This window comes from Rosa chinensis, chromosome 2 (assembly GCF_002994745.2).
Source record: "Rosa chinensis cultivar Old Blush chromosome 2, RchiOBHm-V2, whole genome shotgun sequence".
In the NCBI taxonomy this organism is placed as follows: Eukaryota; Viridiplantae; Streptophyta; class Magnoliopsida; order Rosales; family Rosaceae; genus Rosa; species Rosa chinensis.
The window spans coordinates 7,855,601-7,870,480 of NC_037089.1; the positions used below are offsets into that span (position 1 = coordinate 7,855,601).

At 34.6% G+C, this 14,880-nt stretch overlaps 1 long non-coding RNA gene across 2 annotated transcripts; it reads left to right on the forward strand.

The window, feature by feature from the left end:
- Positions 1-12,490: 12,490 nt before the first annotated feature.
- On the forward strand, positions 12,491-14,880 carry LOC112189528. 2 transcript variants are annotated; one of them, XR_002931957.2, is made up of 5 exons: positions 12,491-12,745; positions 12,834-12,866; positions 12,951-12,983; positions 14,298-14,501; positions 14,673-14,880. It is a non-coding gene; the product is annotated as an uncharacterized LOC112189528 (long non-coding RNA). The 2 variants fall into 2 exon arrangements; XR_002931956.2 differs by having other exon boundaries at positions 12,493-12,745; positions 12,834-12,859.

Consider the following 14,880-nt stretch of genomic DNA (forward strand, 5'->3'; position numbering starts at 1 on the left):
CCGTTTTGGTTTTTGTTTAGGTATAATAAGTCCCTCCTCAATTGAGCGAGGGTTAGTTTGTTTTGGATTCATGGGTGTGTCGTGGTCTGGACTTTTGTCAGTGCTTTTTGATTGTCAACGTGATGGTGAATCACCCTTACACGTGGTCTGGCAGTTTTGGATCGCGGTGTCCGAACGGGTGGAAACAATTCATCGTAATGTTGGCGACTGGGTTGTATCGGTATATGTTAGGTGGTTACTCATTGTAGCTCGAGGGTATGAGCGTAAAATTTGGTTAGGGGTTGAGCTTTTTTGGCTCATGGAAGTCACTCATGTTGACGGTCCCGTAACTATGGATCTAATGTTATGTAATCTGTTTGGTTATTAATGGAATTATTTATTCTCAAAAAAAAAAAAAAAATTAGTAGTTTGTGTTACCAAAAAAATTAGAAAGGCTGAGGGCTAAACAAGTTACCAATTTGTTAAATATTTTGAACCATTGGATATATTACTAATCTAATGGTCCAAAATATTTAACAAAATGAGGGTATGGCAAACACCAAGGTACCTCTCTCCCAATATTTATATTTTTTCTTGGTACAAGAAGAGTAATTAGTTGAGTAATGGGTGAAGCTTGGTAGGTAGAATCCTCTTCTTCATCTTCAATCAATATTTGGTTGATCGATATATATATACCTGCCAAAATCTTCATCTTCAGTGAATTTGATTTTTCACTATGACAGCTAGGATTTGAAAATAAAATTTAGATACACGCACGTACATATAGATGTACACAGTACACACACACATATCTGAGAAACCAAGTATAAACTCTAGCTAGTTACATGTTCCTTTCTCGATCAATTGACACTCTTGCAATGATCCTTGTCGCATAAGATTCCCTGCTAGATTTCTCAAGAGGCAAGTTCTCCCACAATCTGGAAACTAGCTAGGGTTCTTTATAAGATTTGAAACAGTCAACATACATTCATAGATATGTTATGGTTCGTGGTCCTTCATTTTTAAATAGCGTTAACATGCATAGTTCTGAAGTATGATCGAACTCCACCCTCCGTTTGATTCAATTCTTTCTGTACAAATGATCTTCTGGTTGATCAATTATATGTTCCAGCGACCTCTTATGTTTCCCGACTCCTTGTAGTATTAAAAAGAAAACTATACACTCGTGGGGTGCAAGGGGTTTCTTTAATTCTTGAATGTTATGTACATGTTCTGTCCTCTTGTCCCCATTTTTCTTCCTAAATATACGCACTTAGCTACCATCAAAGATTTGGCAACCTAATTAGTTAATATTTCAATGATCGAGATCTGGCAACAAAATATCTGGCTAATATGGAAATGATCGAGATCGTTGTACATGTAAGAGTTGAATATCTTGAAGATTGAGTTTCTTTGCACAGGCCTGCATATATTAATGCAAAAGAAGAATACAGGAGGTATATATATGAAGCTAGGGTTTGGTTTTATACCATCCAGCTACCCATGCATGCTCTCTCTCTGAGACTCTCTAGGGTTGAGCCACAAAGATCTTATATGAGTTAATTAATGTTCAGAAGGACTCGCAACTAGCCGTTGTTGATCACCACGTACTGTCCTCTCAGTCCCTCAATCTCCATAGCAAGGTTCTCTATACGCATGAAGCAAAAAAAAAAAGGACTCCAAGTCTGAACCTCCATTATGTCTCTCAGCTAGGATTTGGTCTAAAAGAAACAAGACATCGAGAATTCACTTCTCAATAGGTAACTACCATGAATATTTGGCAACCCCACTTCTTAATTAACAGATACAAAGTGGGTTGCCCCCTTTATGAGAATACAAGACCCTCCTTTTAACATTATATATATATATATATATATATATATATATATATCTCCAGTATTCTGCTCTAAATGTACTTAGCACATGCCGCTGATCTCACAGAATTTTTAACTCCCCTCACATACCACAGCTATAGAGAATTCAAAGAAGTATCAGACTGTAATTAATAATTACGGTGAGATAAAGCTATACAGTTGGACTGAGCAAGCAATAGTTGATGGTTGTGCAGGTGCAATGATATTGACTATAGCTAGCGCCTGTATAGCCAAGTACGTGTTAGGCCTGAGATCGAAATAAAGTGATCATTCATTGCTTGCTTGGCTTTTGGTTGTGCTCCACAATTTGTTTACCATTTGAGTGATTGCGTACTGGGCTGTGCTGCCCTCACAGACATACCCACAACTGTTGTATATGACGAAATTGTTGCATAAAAATAAGCAGGTCTATCTGAAATGTGGTTCGACTGATTTTCATTGCTAGAAATAAAGCCTCTTCAGTCTTCAATTCGAACCACTGTTAAATAAAAGTTGCTTTCTTACTATTAATTGTTGGAGGTCAACTTACCTGATCACAAAAGGAAAAGATAAAATGAATTACATACGCACTGGGCATTTACAGTTTACAGTCTTATTAATCTATACGAAGTACTCTTGAATCATAAATCGAACACCAATGATAATTAGTCTAGTAATTATGAACCCTAATGACTACATGAACTGGGTTTTACTAGATGCCATTGCCATACAGCTAATTAAGCATGCATGTGCTTAGCAAGTTTACCAACTAATTATTAAGCAATGGTTACCCCGAAATTGAAGTACAAGCTAGCTAGCAGATTAATTAATGTATACCTATGTATGGTGAATCCATTATTCTTAGGATTTTTTTTGGTCGAATATTAATTATAAAATTCGCGGAGCCTCTCTCTTATTTCCCCGAATCCTATCTATCATACTTGTGTTTGATCTACCCTTCAGGGCTAAAGACACCTGCAGCAGACTGACCTATCCAATGGATTATTAATTGGACTTAGACGCACAGACTCTGGACTAGACTGGACTGGACTTGATAAGAAGAATCCAAACCAATAATGGTTCAAGGATAAATTTATGCCGTTCCTTTAAAATGGAAATGCATGTTTAAAGTTCCTCAGATATCTCATATTTTCTATTGCCTTTACCTTTAAATTAATAAGCATCGATTAATCAATCTCGATCTTCAAATATTATACCAAAGGTTACACTACGACTATCAAGTGCTGCTATTAGGCCTCCGCTCTTGTGCAAACCTTACGAAAGACCTGGGCTATCTTTTCATCATACAGAGAAGACGAAAGTGCAAAAATTTGGACCATAAGTTCTGCTGCCAAGCAGCAATTTTGTTTAAACAATTTACGTACTACACACACATATCTGAGTAACTAAGTATATATTCTAGCTAGTAACAATTACATGTTCCTTTCTCGATCAATCGACACTGTTGCAAGGATCCTTATCCCACAAGATCCCCTGCTGGATTTCTCAAGAGCGTGGCAATTAAGTTCTCCCACAATGTAGTACTAGCTAGGGTTCGTTATAAGATTTGAAACAGTCATCATATACATGCAGTGGCGGAGCCAGAAATCCATCGCAACTGGGGCACTCAAAAGTTTTAAAAAATAATAATAAACAAATAATTGAAACTTAAACTTAAAATATATCAAAATTAAAATTAAAATAAAATTAGAATAAGGTTATCGAAAGATCATTATTATCTTTTTGCTAAAAAAGATCAATATTTTTTTTAAAATTACATATTTTATTAATCAAACTTATAGTTTTTAGATTTTAGACAATTTTTCATAATGAAAATATAATTTATCTTTGAACTTTGAAACTATATGAAAGAATACTATTAATCTTTTTTTTGGCTGAGAAGAAATAATATGTTAGGAAAGGAAAGAAATAAAAAAAATATTAGCACAATGCTGAAAACAAATAATAAGAATTAACATTAAAAAGAAAACAAAGAAATAAAAAAATTAACATATTGCTGTTACCAGCATTCGAACTAAAGACCAGCCTAATAGGCTTATGTGCCTCTACCACTATAACAGAACAGCATACAAGCTTATTTTGAAGCCAGATAGTAAATATAACTACAAAATCTCACTGGGGCACGGGACCCACCGTGCCCCTATGTGGCTCCGCCCCTGTATACATGCATTCATAGCTAGATATGTTATGGTTCGTGATTCTCCAAATTAAACAGCCTTATCATGCATGTTTCTGAAGTATGATCCTATCACCCTCCATATATGTGAGTAAATTCTTTCTGTATTGAAAGCTTTGTGTGAAGAATAGAGAATTTAGAGAGAAAAAGAATTTCTATTGATGGAAGATGAGACTGTGATACAATAATAGAGAACTGAGGTAGCTGCTAGTTTATATGCTAACTACTTATGGTGCAGATTGCTTACACGTGGACTACAGCTGTATGCCACAAGCTAATTAACCATACAGATAAGTAGGCAGCAGACTAACTAATTAGTAACTGATGTAGCTAACATTATTACACAGAGAAAACTTGTGCATGATCAGATGATGTAATTGAGCTGAATAGGATCATAGTGCTAACAGCCCTAAGATGCTTAACTGTTGAGTCACAAGTTACTTATGCAATTGTGCCTCATAATTATGAAAATTGATTTGTCTTCCATGCTATTTTACCTTTTTTAATCCATTTCCTTTTATTTGTAGGAAACCTTGCATTGAGAATAAAATAACTATTTGAGGCTTGAAATGTGGAGATTTGAAGCTAGGGGAAGAAGACATGGAGATTGGAAGAAAATTGCAAATCGACTTTTCCGGCGACTTTCCGGCAAACTTTTCCAACAAGCCGCCACTCATGGAGAGTCTTTTCTCCAGCAAAGGAGGACCATGGTGGTGAGAATCTCCCATCACTTGAAATTCAAATATTTCCCTACACCTTGTCCTTTTATCACCTTGCCAATTTGGGACCATTTGGGGGACAATGGTGTAAGAGCATCTCTTCCACACTTGGGGACCAAAGATGACACACCTAGCTGATGAAAGAGAGGCCAAAGACCAATTATTCAGCATTCTTGACTCCATTCAATCATCTTCATCCTATCCAAGATCCATTTTCTCTCTAGAGAAGACACCACCATTTCCACCACAAAAACCACCATCTCCACCTCTAAAACCTCCATTTCCACCACTACATCCTCCATTTCCTTCACCACTCAACACCACAACTCATCTTAGAGATCCCAAATTTCACTATTCTCACCAATATCAAGAGCTTGGAGCAAGGAGAAGGAGGTGACTACCACCACATCATGTTCTTGGCTACCCATCTCCATCACCTCTTCCGGCATCATCAATGGTCACCCTTTACTCCCTATCTCTTTATGTATTTGATGTTTAATAGAATGTTGAAGCTTGTGTATCTAGCTATGTGTGAGTAGTGAACTAGTTGGGGTTAGGGTTGAAAGCCCTAGCCAAACTTGCTTGGATTGATGCTTTTATTTATAAATTGATGCAAATTCATGTTGTCATTCTCACATGCTAAGTCAATAGTTGAATGCATTACTTAGACCTAATCAATTTGAGTTATGTGTTTGCCATGACATGAAGTTTTTCCTAGAGATTGATTACCTTTAGGCAAAAAGGGAGCATGAAAGCACACCATGTGTGCATGTGAGGGTAGTGAGCTAAAATCACCTAGAGATAGGATTGGTTTGCTTGCTTGGTTACCTAAACTCTAAGCTTTATGCATTTAGGGGCAAAGGATTGAGACCTATCCGGTAATTGAATTTGTCTCTAGGTAGTTAGCTCTAGACTTATCCGGTTGGAGTTAATAAAATGAAAGGGGTTTAAGCCTTAGTAGTCCTATCCGAATGCTAAGAGGGTAGTTGGACAATCAGCTTTGCATCATTCATATTCAATTGCTTTAATGTTTGCAAGGGAGGCAAAAGGTGAAACCCGATGCCCTAACTCACATCCATTTGATAACAACTTGTTTTGTTTAGCTTAGTTTATATTATTTGCTTTCATTGTTTCAATTTGAATAGAAACCAATCTCAAAATCAAAATCAAATCTCTACACACCATCATCTTGCACATACTCACCATGAACTTTGGTTCACTTGTGAACCTTTGTTTGTGATTGTACATTTGCATATTCTTCTAGTTTTTCCTTAAGTTTTCCCTAGCTAGGAAATGATTTACCAATCCTCGTGGGTTCGACATCTTTACTTAATCCCCTATTCTATAACTTGTACCTCTTGCACTTGAGGATGGCTTTAATGCTAACATTAACGTACACTGATAAAATTATTCAAAAATAAATAAATAAAAGAAGAAGAAAGTACACTGATACATGATTAGGCCCAGTCTATTTATACCAAGGCACCAAGTAACTCTTCTAATCGAAAGCTGTGACAAACATCGTTCTTCATTTCCATATGACTGACACGTGTCTTCTACCTACAGGTTCCAGATTATTCTTCTTTAACTGAATTTTCCTTTCAATTCAAAAAAAAAAAAACTGAATTTTCCTTGATTTCTTAATGAGTAACCAACTGTGAAACAGCTGATGATTCCTCCTTCTCTTATGCACTGACACGTTTTTCAGTTTGAGACAACTGTTGACTTTTCTGTTGACCATGACATTCTTCTTCAATAACCCTAACACGAGCGACCTCTTTTTCTTTCGGTCTTTCCTACTCATTGTTACACTGTAGTATTAAAAAGGAAACTAAAAACTCTTGGGTGCAAAGGGTTTCTTACTTGAAAAAGAAGTCCGAGTTCTTTTTTAAGATTCTTCACAAATGTTATGTGCATGTTTCGTTCCTCATATCCATTTTCCTTCCTAAATGTTATCAAATAAGTAAACAGATACAAGATTACAAAAAGTGATCAAGCTCCAAGCTACTTGGTTGGTTCAGCTGACGTTTATATATAATTGGTTTATGAGAGTTGGGGTATTCTTCTGTAGTTCAAGATTGGACATCTGCTCAGCTTCTAATGCTCGTTCAAGCTTTAATATCTCGAATTACAAAATTTAAGTTAGCGAACATTGTAGATATTGACAACTTTGATAGTCATCCACTTAAAGTATAGTACAGATCGATACCAATATCTTTTCTGCTCAGGTACTCCATTCTCCTAATATAGCTCTCAATCTTTCATTCTCCTTCACGTACTGTTCAAGTATTAGTATACTCCAGTTAAAGGGATAAAAATATGGGATCAATAAGCAGAAATTTTAGGGTCTCGAGAAAACATTAATTAAAAAGTATCTAATCATTTTAAAGAGGCCTGCTTGTTGTTCATTCGAACTTACTGGATTTCAGTATCCCTCTCAGCTATCAAAGACCGAGTAAGCCTTAGCTTAGACTACAGTTGATTTACCTACAATATAAATTAATATCTCTCATGAGTAACCCTTTAAGCTTGCAAATGGAATATATGTATAATGGCGTATAGGATAATAGGCAACAATAGAAGAGAACAGTAACCGATCGAAGGATTGATACAATTAAGCCAAAAGATATATAGGCTACATGCATGAGTGGATAATTAAGGCTGTCATTTGGTCGGTTTGAATCTATTATAAGCCATACTAACTTCAAACTCAAAACTTTTAGTTTCAAAATGGAGTTACCAATTACCAACTAAAAATTTTTGGTATTTAATCATGGGAAATTCTAGTGTACTTGTGGGTATGAGAAAATAGCAAGAGAAAATAGCAAAAGCGAGGAATTTCATTGTGACAACCCAAAAATCGTCGCAAAAACTTGGCAAATACGAGGAAATTTCAGTTGTCGCACATGATCCCATTGGCGACAACCAATTTGTCGCATAAAGTAGGAATTTGCAAGAAATTGACAGTTGTCGCCCATATGACATTATGCGACACCCAATTCCTTGCAAAATGTTAATTAGGCGACAATTTCTACCAATTGTCGGTTAATGTTTCTGTGACAACTTTAACTTCCTCGCAAAAGATTAATTAGGCGACGACTTCTGTGAATTGTTGCTAAATGTTTATGTGACAACTAGATATTTGTCACTAAAGACTGATTTAGCGACCTCTTATGTGAGTTGTCAGTTAATAATTATGTGACAACCTTACCTTTCTCGATGAAAATCAATTTAGCGACAACTTTATCAAGTTGTCGCTTAATGTTTATGTGACAATTTGAATTTCCTCGCTGAAAATCAATTTGGCGACAACTTTATCGGGTTGTTGCTTTATGTTTATGTGACAATTTGAATTTCCTCTTTGAAAATCAATTTGGCGACAACTTTATCGGGTTGTCGCTTTATCTTTATGTGAGAATTTGAATTTCCTCGTTGAAAATCAATTTGGCAACAACTTTATCGAGTTGTCGCTTAATGTTTATGTGACAATTTGAATTTCCTCGCTGAAAATCAATTTGGCGACAACTTTATCGGGTTGTCGCTTTATGTTTATGTGACAATTTGAATTTCCTCGTTGAAAATCAATTTGGCGACAACTTTATCGGGTTGTCGCTTTATTTTTATGTGACAATTTGAATTTCCTCGTTGAAAATCAATGTGGCGACAACTTTATCGAGTTGTCGCTTAATGTTTATGTGACAATTTGAATTTCCTCACTGAAAATCAATTTGGCGACAACTTTATCGAGTTGTCGTTTAATGTTTATGTGACAATTTCAATTTCCTCACTGAAAACTAATTAAGCGACGACTTCTACTAGTTGTCGGTTAATGTTTATGTAACAACTTCAATTTCCTCGTAAAAGACCAATTAAGCGACGACTTTTACAGGTTGTCGCTTGATGACTATGTGACAACCTGAACTTCCTCACTGAAAATAAATTAGGCGACAACTTCTACCAGTTATCGGTTAATGTTAATTTGACAACTTTAATTTTCTCACAAAAGGCCGATTAGGCGACGAGCTCAACGGGTTGTTGCTTAATGTTTATGTGACAACTTGAAATTCATCGCTAAAAACCAATTAGGCGACGACTTCTCTCAATGGTCGATTAATGTTTATATGACAATTTTAATTTTCTTGCAAACGATCAATTAAGTGACAACTTGTATAGGTTATCGCTTAATATTTGTGTGACAACTTGTACTTCCTCGCTGAAAATCAATTAGAGAATGACTTGTATGTGTTGTCAGTTAATGCTTATGTGATAACCTCTCACAAAAAAATAATTAGGCAACGACTTCTACAGATTGTTACTTAATGATTATGTGGCAGATTTGGGTGAGGCGGAATTCTCTTAAGGTGAATCTGGGTGAGGTGAAACCTCTCAAAGTGGATTTGAGTGAGGCGAAATCTCCTCAATGCGAATATAGGTGAAGTGAAACCACTCAAAGAGCATTTGGTGAGGTAAAAATCTCCTCAAGGCGAATCTGGGTGAAATGAAACCTCTCAAAGCGGATTTAGGTGAGGCAAAATCTCCTCAAGGCGAATCTGGGTGAGGTGAAACCTCTTAAAACGGATTTAGGTGAGATGAAATCTCCTCAAGGCAAATCTGAGTGAGCTAAAACCTCTCAAGGCGGATTCGAGTAAGGCAAAATTCCCTCAAGGTAAATCTGTGTAAGTAGAAATCCCTGCAAGATAAACATGGGTGAGGAATAATCCCCTCAAGTCAACCAGGTCGGCTAATTCCATTCATCATCCACCTCTTCCCCATAAATATACGTATAGCCAAACATAGCTTTGTGTTTCTGTTGATGAACATCCCCTTGTCCACCTTAATTCAAAGCTATGCTCTACAATCTCAATTATCTTATCATTGAACCAGGTAGCAGCTAGCAGAACAGCCAATCATATTGACCCTCAATGACGATTACAAAGGAATAGGTTTATTTCCTTACGGAAAAAAAAAGAAGAAGAAGAAGAATGTGTCCGAGATTTAGATTAACTCTCATAATAGGTTTTGCATAAAGAAACCTATTTCACAAAGGAAAGGAACAGATTTATTCCCTTTAGGATAAAAAGAAAAAAGAAAAAAAGAAGGGATGTTTCATCACTAGATTAGCTCTGAGAATACGTTTTGCATTAAGAAACCTATTTCACAAAGGAAAAGGAATGTTGGCCGACCTGGAATTCTCCAGCTTTGCGGAGAAAGAAAAAAAATTAATATAAATAACGGAAAAAACGAGAAGAAGAAAAAGTAATAAATAAAATACTAACAATCAATTGTGTTTTGTAGTGAGCACGTGGAACTCCTGGAAAAAAATAGTACTGAAAACATAGATCAGATACATATGGAAGAGTTTCAACAATGGTTTCTAAGTCATGCTAAGACATTATATGATGAAGGATTGATTTCTGAAGAGATTTATTCATTAGCACATGGTGCAGACCCGCGCAGTGTCCAGTATACAGGGTGCATGGCAAATGATATTTAGTGGTCCGTCAAATGGATTGAGCAATACCACGCCACACAGGATAGTGGCGTTATGACGATTGGGTCCCATAATGGTGAACCTTGCACCTTTTATGAGAGTCTGGTTAGTGTGGTTCAATTACATTTTCGAAAACAGTACAGTACAATTCTTTTTAAATGTCAATGGTATAATTCTAATCCCAAAAAGATGAAGTTTGACTACCATTTGACGTCGTTGAACGTTAAAAACCAATGGTACCAGCATGATACTTATGTGCTAGCAAAACAAGCCCATAAGGCGTTTTATCTTGATGACCTGAAATTGGGGCATCCTTGGAAAGTTGTCCAGAAGATTCAATATAGGCACTTGTGGGATGTTCCAGAAAGAGAAGAAGATGAAGATCTTGTAGTCTGTGATAATGACCCTGGTGACGAGGACGATGACGCTAATGTATGGGAAGTTCACGTAGAAGATGATGAAACTAGTACATCTTTGCGCAGACATGATGTGGAACCTGAAACTATTATCATCAACAACACAAATAAAGAAAAGAATGCAGTAGATGACGATGACTTTATTGACGATGATTCTACGGATGATGATCTTATGTTGGAGCATACTAGAGCTCTTGGTGAAGAAGAATTACTGGGTGATCATAGTGACACAAATAGTGACTAAATTTATGATCCGAGTTATTTGAATGAGTTTTTCTATTGGAACCTCCAAATTTACTCACTTGACCTCTATGCTTTTTACACCTCTTATCAAATTTTCAAATACCAAATTTACTCACTAAACCTCACTAAACTTCCTCAAATAACCTCACTCATAATTTGCAAACAAATTATTATTTTCAAAATAAAAAATTTAGTCATTTCAATGATTTAATCACTCTATAAATCTTAACTAAATATACATTTCTTAGTCAAACTTGAGTTTCAAAAATTAATGTCTAATCAATAAGAAAATGCCATGAACTATTATGTTTTTTTTTTTCTATTTTAGCTGTGCAAAAAAAAAAATGAAGAAATCATTTGTTTTTATTCTCAAAAAAAAATCATTCATTTTTTAATGTTTATTTTTTTTTTCTGTATTTTTTGACCCACATGATCAATTATTTAACTATTTTTAGTTTTTTTTTTGCATATATAATGGATTGATTTAGATTTAGGTCATAAATCATAAGAGGATTTATTTTGTTTTCCCTCACCAATATGCGTTCAACATATATATTATACATTTTTATGTCACATGATCTTAATCATATTTTTAATTCTTATTTTATATATATATATATATATATATATATATATATGAATGCTTTAATGAGTAAGTAGTGAAATTGGAAAATGAAAATAGATAAGGAAAATAATAAGGAATACAATATAATATTATTGAATTGGAAAGTCTACATAAAATAAATATAATATTTTTTTAGTATAATTATTGTCCTTAATAGTCATTTTATAGTAGGTTATATATGTCATTTAATAATTCATAGTAGAGTGAGGTCAAGTGAGCAGATTTAGAGGTCCCAATAGAAACTATCTATTTGAATTTTTTCGAGGCTTTCCATTATTATTATTATTTTTTTAAAAGAATGTGGCTTTCCATATTAGTAGACAAGATGAAAAAAGATATTGTTTAGTATTTTTCTTAATAACTTGCTGTTTTTTTTTTGTCTTTAAATAAAATCGTGTCCAGTTTATATATATATATATACTAGTCTGCAATCACATGCTCTGCATGTGCAAGAATTTTTTACTAAAAAATTAATATTTGTAAATAGTGTTACATATCTGCAGATAGCGGGTAGGGGTAGTTATCTGCAGAAGAAATTTTTTTTTTTGTTTTTTTTGTTTTTTTTTACTTTTATGTTATTTTGTTACTTACATTTATATCCCTAATTTATTAAATATTAATTTAATATAACTTATGGTGTGAGGGTATTTGAGTATTTTCACGTCCACTTTGGCTAACAAACCCTCTTCTCTTAATAATAGTATAGATTTAATATAACTTATGGTGTGAGGGTATTTGAGTATTTTCACGTCCACTTTGGCTAACAAACCCTCTTCTCTTAATAATAGTATATATATATATATATATATATATATTGTTACGTAGATATATATAGAAATTAATTATACTTGTTATTCCATAATTATGAAGATATCAATCTAATTATTGTTATGATTTCGATAACTACGGTTTTGGTTATATGTATTTACTTTTTTGTCAAATCATTCTTATCCTTCAAAGGAACTTGATAACATACTCAACCCTTTCTTCCCGTTCTTCTCTCGTACAACAGTCGCCGCGCGCTCACAGAAATCTTTATCACGCTATCCTTCCTGTTCTTCTCTCTCAAACAAGCGGGAAAATTAGGAGGGATTTTGAGAGAAAAGAGAGGAGTCCTATTTAGGATTCTTCTCAACCCAAAAGAGATGGACAAATATAAAAGGGAACAAAGCCGCCTCATCAGAACATCAACTTCTCTGTTCAATCCTCATCTCGATCAAGGGTCTGTTGCAAACTATCAAGTTTTTTTTTTTCTTTCTTTCCGGGTTTTGGTTTGTATTGTTTCTGACTTTCTCTCTCTTTGTTTTCAGTTCTTTCTCCTTGACTGACGTTGCTGGTAACAGGTTTCTCTTTCTCTTTCTGTAATCTTGAATTTCTTTTGTTTCTTGATTTTGATTTTTGATTCTTTCTTTTCTGTGGAATTTCAGATTGAAGGTGTTTCAAACACATCCACCAAAACGGTAGATTTTCTCTTATTGTCTGATTTGGATCTACCCAAGTCTCTTATTGTTCAAAATTAATGTTTTCTAACCTTCTGGTTTTCATGTTTCCGAAGCAAGAAAACTGCTTTGTATGTGATTGCAGCCAATTTTTCAATTAAGTTTTTATTATGTCTGCTCTGGCTTGTCAATTGGTGATATCGATCTGGCTCGAATTCCAGATTCCTTCTCTCCCTTTTTAGTCTTCTTCTTCTTATTTCTTGTTATATAAAATCTGAAAAATTATTGCCATTTTGACTCACTCGATCTCCACCTACATGCATGTCCTTCTGTTTGTTTGATCTGGATTATCACAAGCAAATCTTCTTTTCTTTTCTCTAAACTCTAGTCTGTGCATAATTGACTTTAGACTAAAAACTAATTATGCCTCTTGCCTATTAACATGAATTGAGTGTTCTGTCCCATTCCTTTCTTTTCTTTTTGATATTGCTGTTACTAGTTTGTGAGGTAAACTCCTTTAACTCGAAGAGAAGTTTTCGAATGTTTTATGTACAGGCCTAGTTCTTTATGTAACTATCATGATGGTTTTTCCTTAAATTTTCTTACTGTTTATAGATGCTTATTGGTCTTTCTTTCCTTTCCTGATTTCTTTTCTTTACTGGTATTCTAGATGAGTATTGAGTACCTATATCATCCATGTTTAGCCAGTTAGATTGTTGTTCTTAAAATTGCTATGTGCTTGTGGCGTGTTTCTATAATTTTAGTTTGAAAAGTTGAAGCACCTCTGATGTATTTATATTTGTTCCTGTACTAGACCTGTGTGAATGTGGCTTTGTTGTTATATTCAGAGCTTTTATGTTGAGTGTTCAAAAACAAAAAAAAATCCAACTTCTCAGGTTCTTGTAATCTTAAGCATTTGAAATGTGATTTAGAATTAATGTGTATAAACATTAATGTGATTTAGAATCTTAAGCGTTAGAATTTAATTATGGATTTTGTGGTTACGTTTCATTAATGTGTATGTATGTATGTGTCATTGTGTCCTTGATGAAACAACGAAGAATGAGGATCTATAGTAAGTTGGAGATTGGTTCGTTGCTAAGGCAATCCATCTTCTTATTCCTAAGCTTCAAATCTGCAACATTAATTCAAGAACTATTATTTTAGATCACCAGTACATATGCTTGAAATTCACTCATGTTACTAAAGCTTGAGTTCTCGATCATTGAATACAATATGTTCCTTATTGCTTGCTGTTGTACTGTAGTTTTCAAGATCATTTGTTTTAGCTTATCTCATGTTATTATTTCAACTCCTTTTTGTCATGTGTTGCAGATGTCGTCTCAATCTCTGCAACTTGGCCGAGGAAAAATGATAAGGAAGCCTGCTACTGCAACAACAAGACGGTACCATCCAAATCTGCTTCTCAACTACCATCACAACCAGCCCTGAGAGCAACTTCTAATGCAGCAGCCACAATAACTCAATTGCCATTTGAAGAGCCACAAGTCAATCAACATCCTATAACTCACAACTCAGGTAAAGATGTGAATACATATGTCACTTGTTATCCTTAACGAGGGTTTGATATATATTAGTTTCAGTTTCTGTCTTCTTATCTTTTTATCTTTTTATCCTTAACGAGGGTTTGATATATGTTACTTTCAGTTTCTGTCTTCTTATCTTTTTATCTGATTATGTCTTTGGAAGAGATGAAGACGGTGTCCAAAACAATGGAGATAATTCGGAAACAGAGGATTTGGAGGAAGAATTGTGATTCAAAAAGTCATTTTCAGTCATTTTTAGTTTAGGATTTAGCTAGTCTTGGCAAACAATTTTTCTTTTTATTAGCTATTATTATTTTTGGGTTGAATTTTGTAAACTCTATTTGATTTATGATTTAATAAGTCTTTGATTA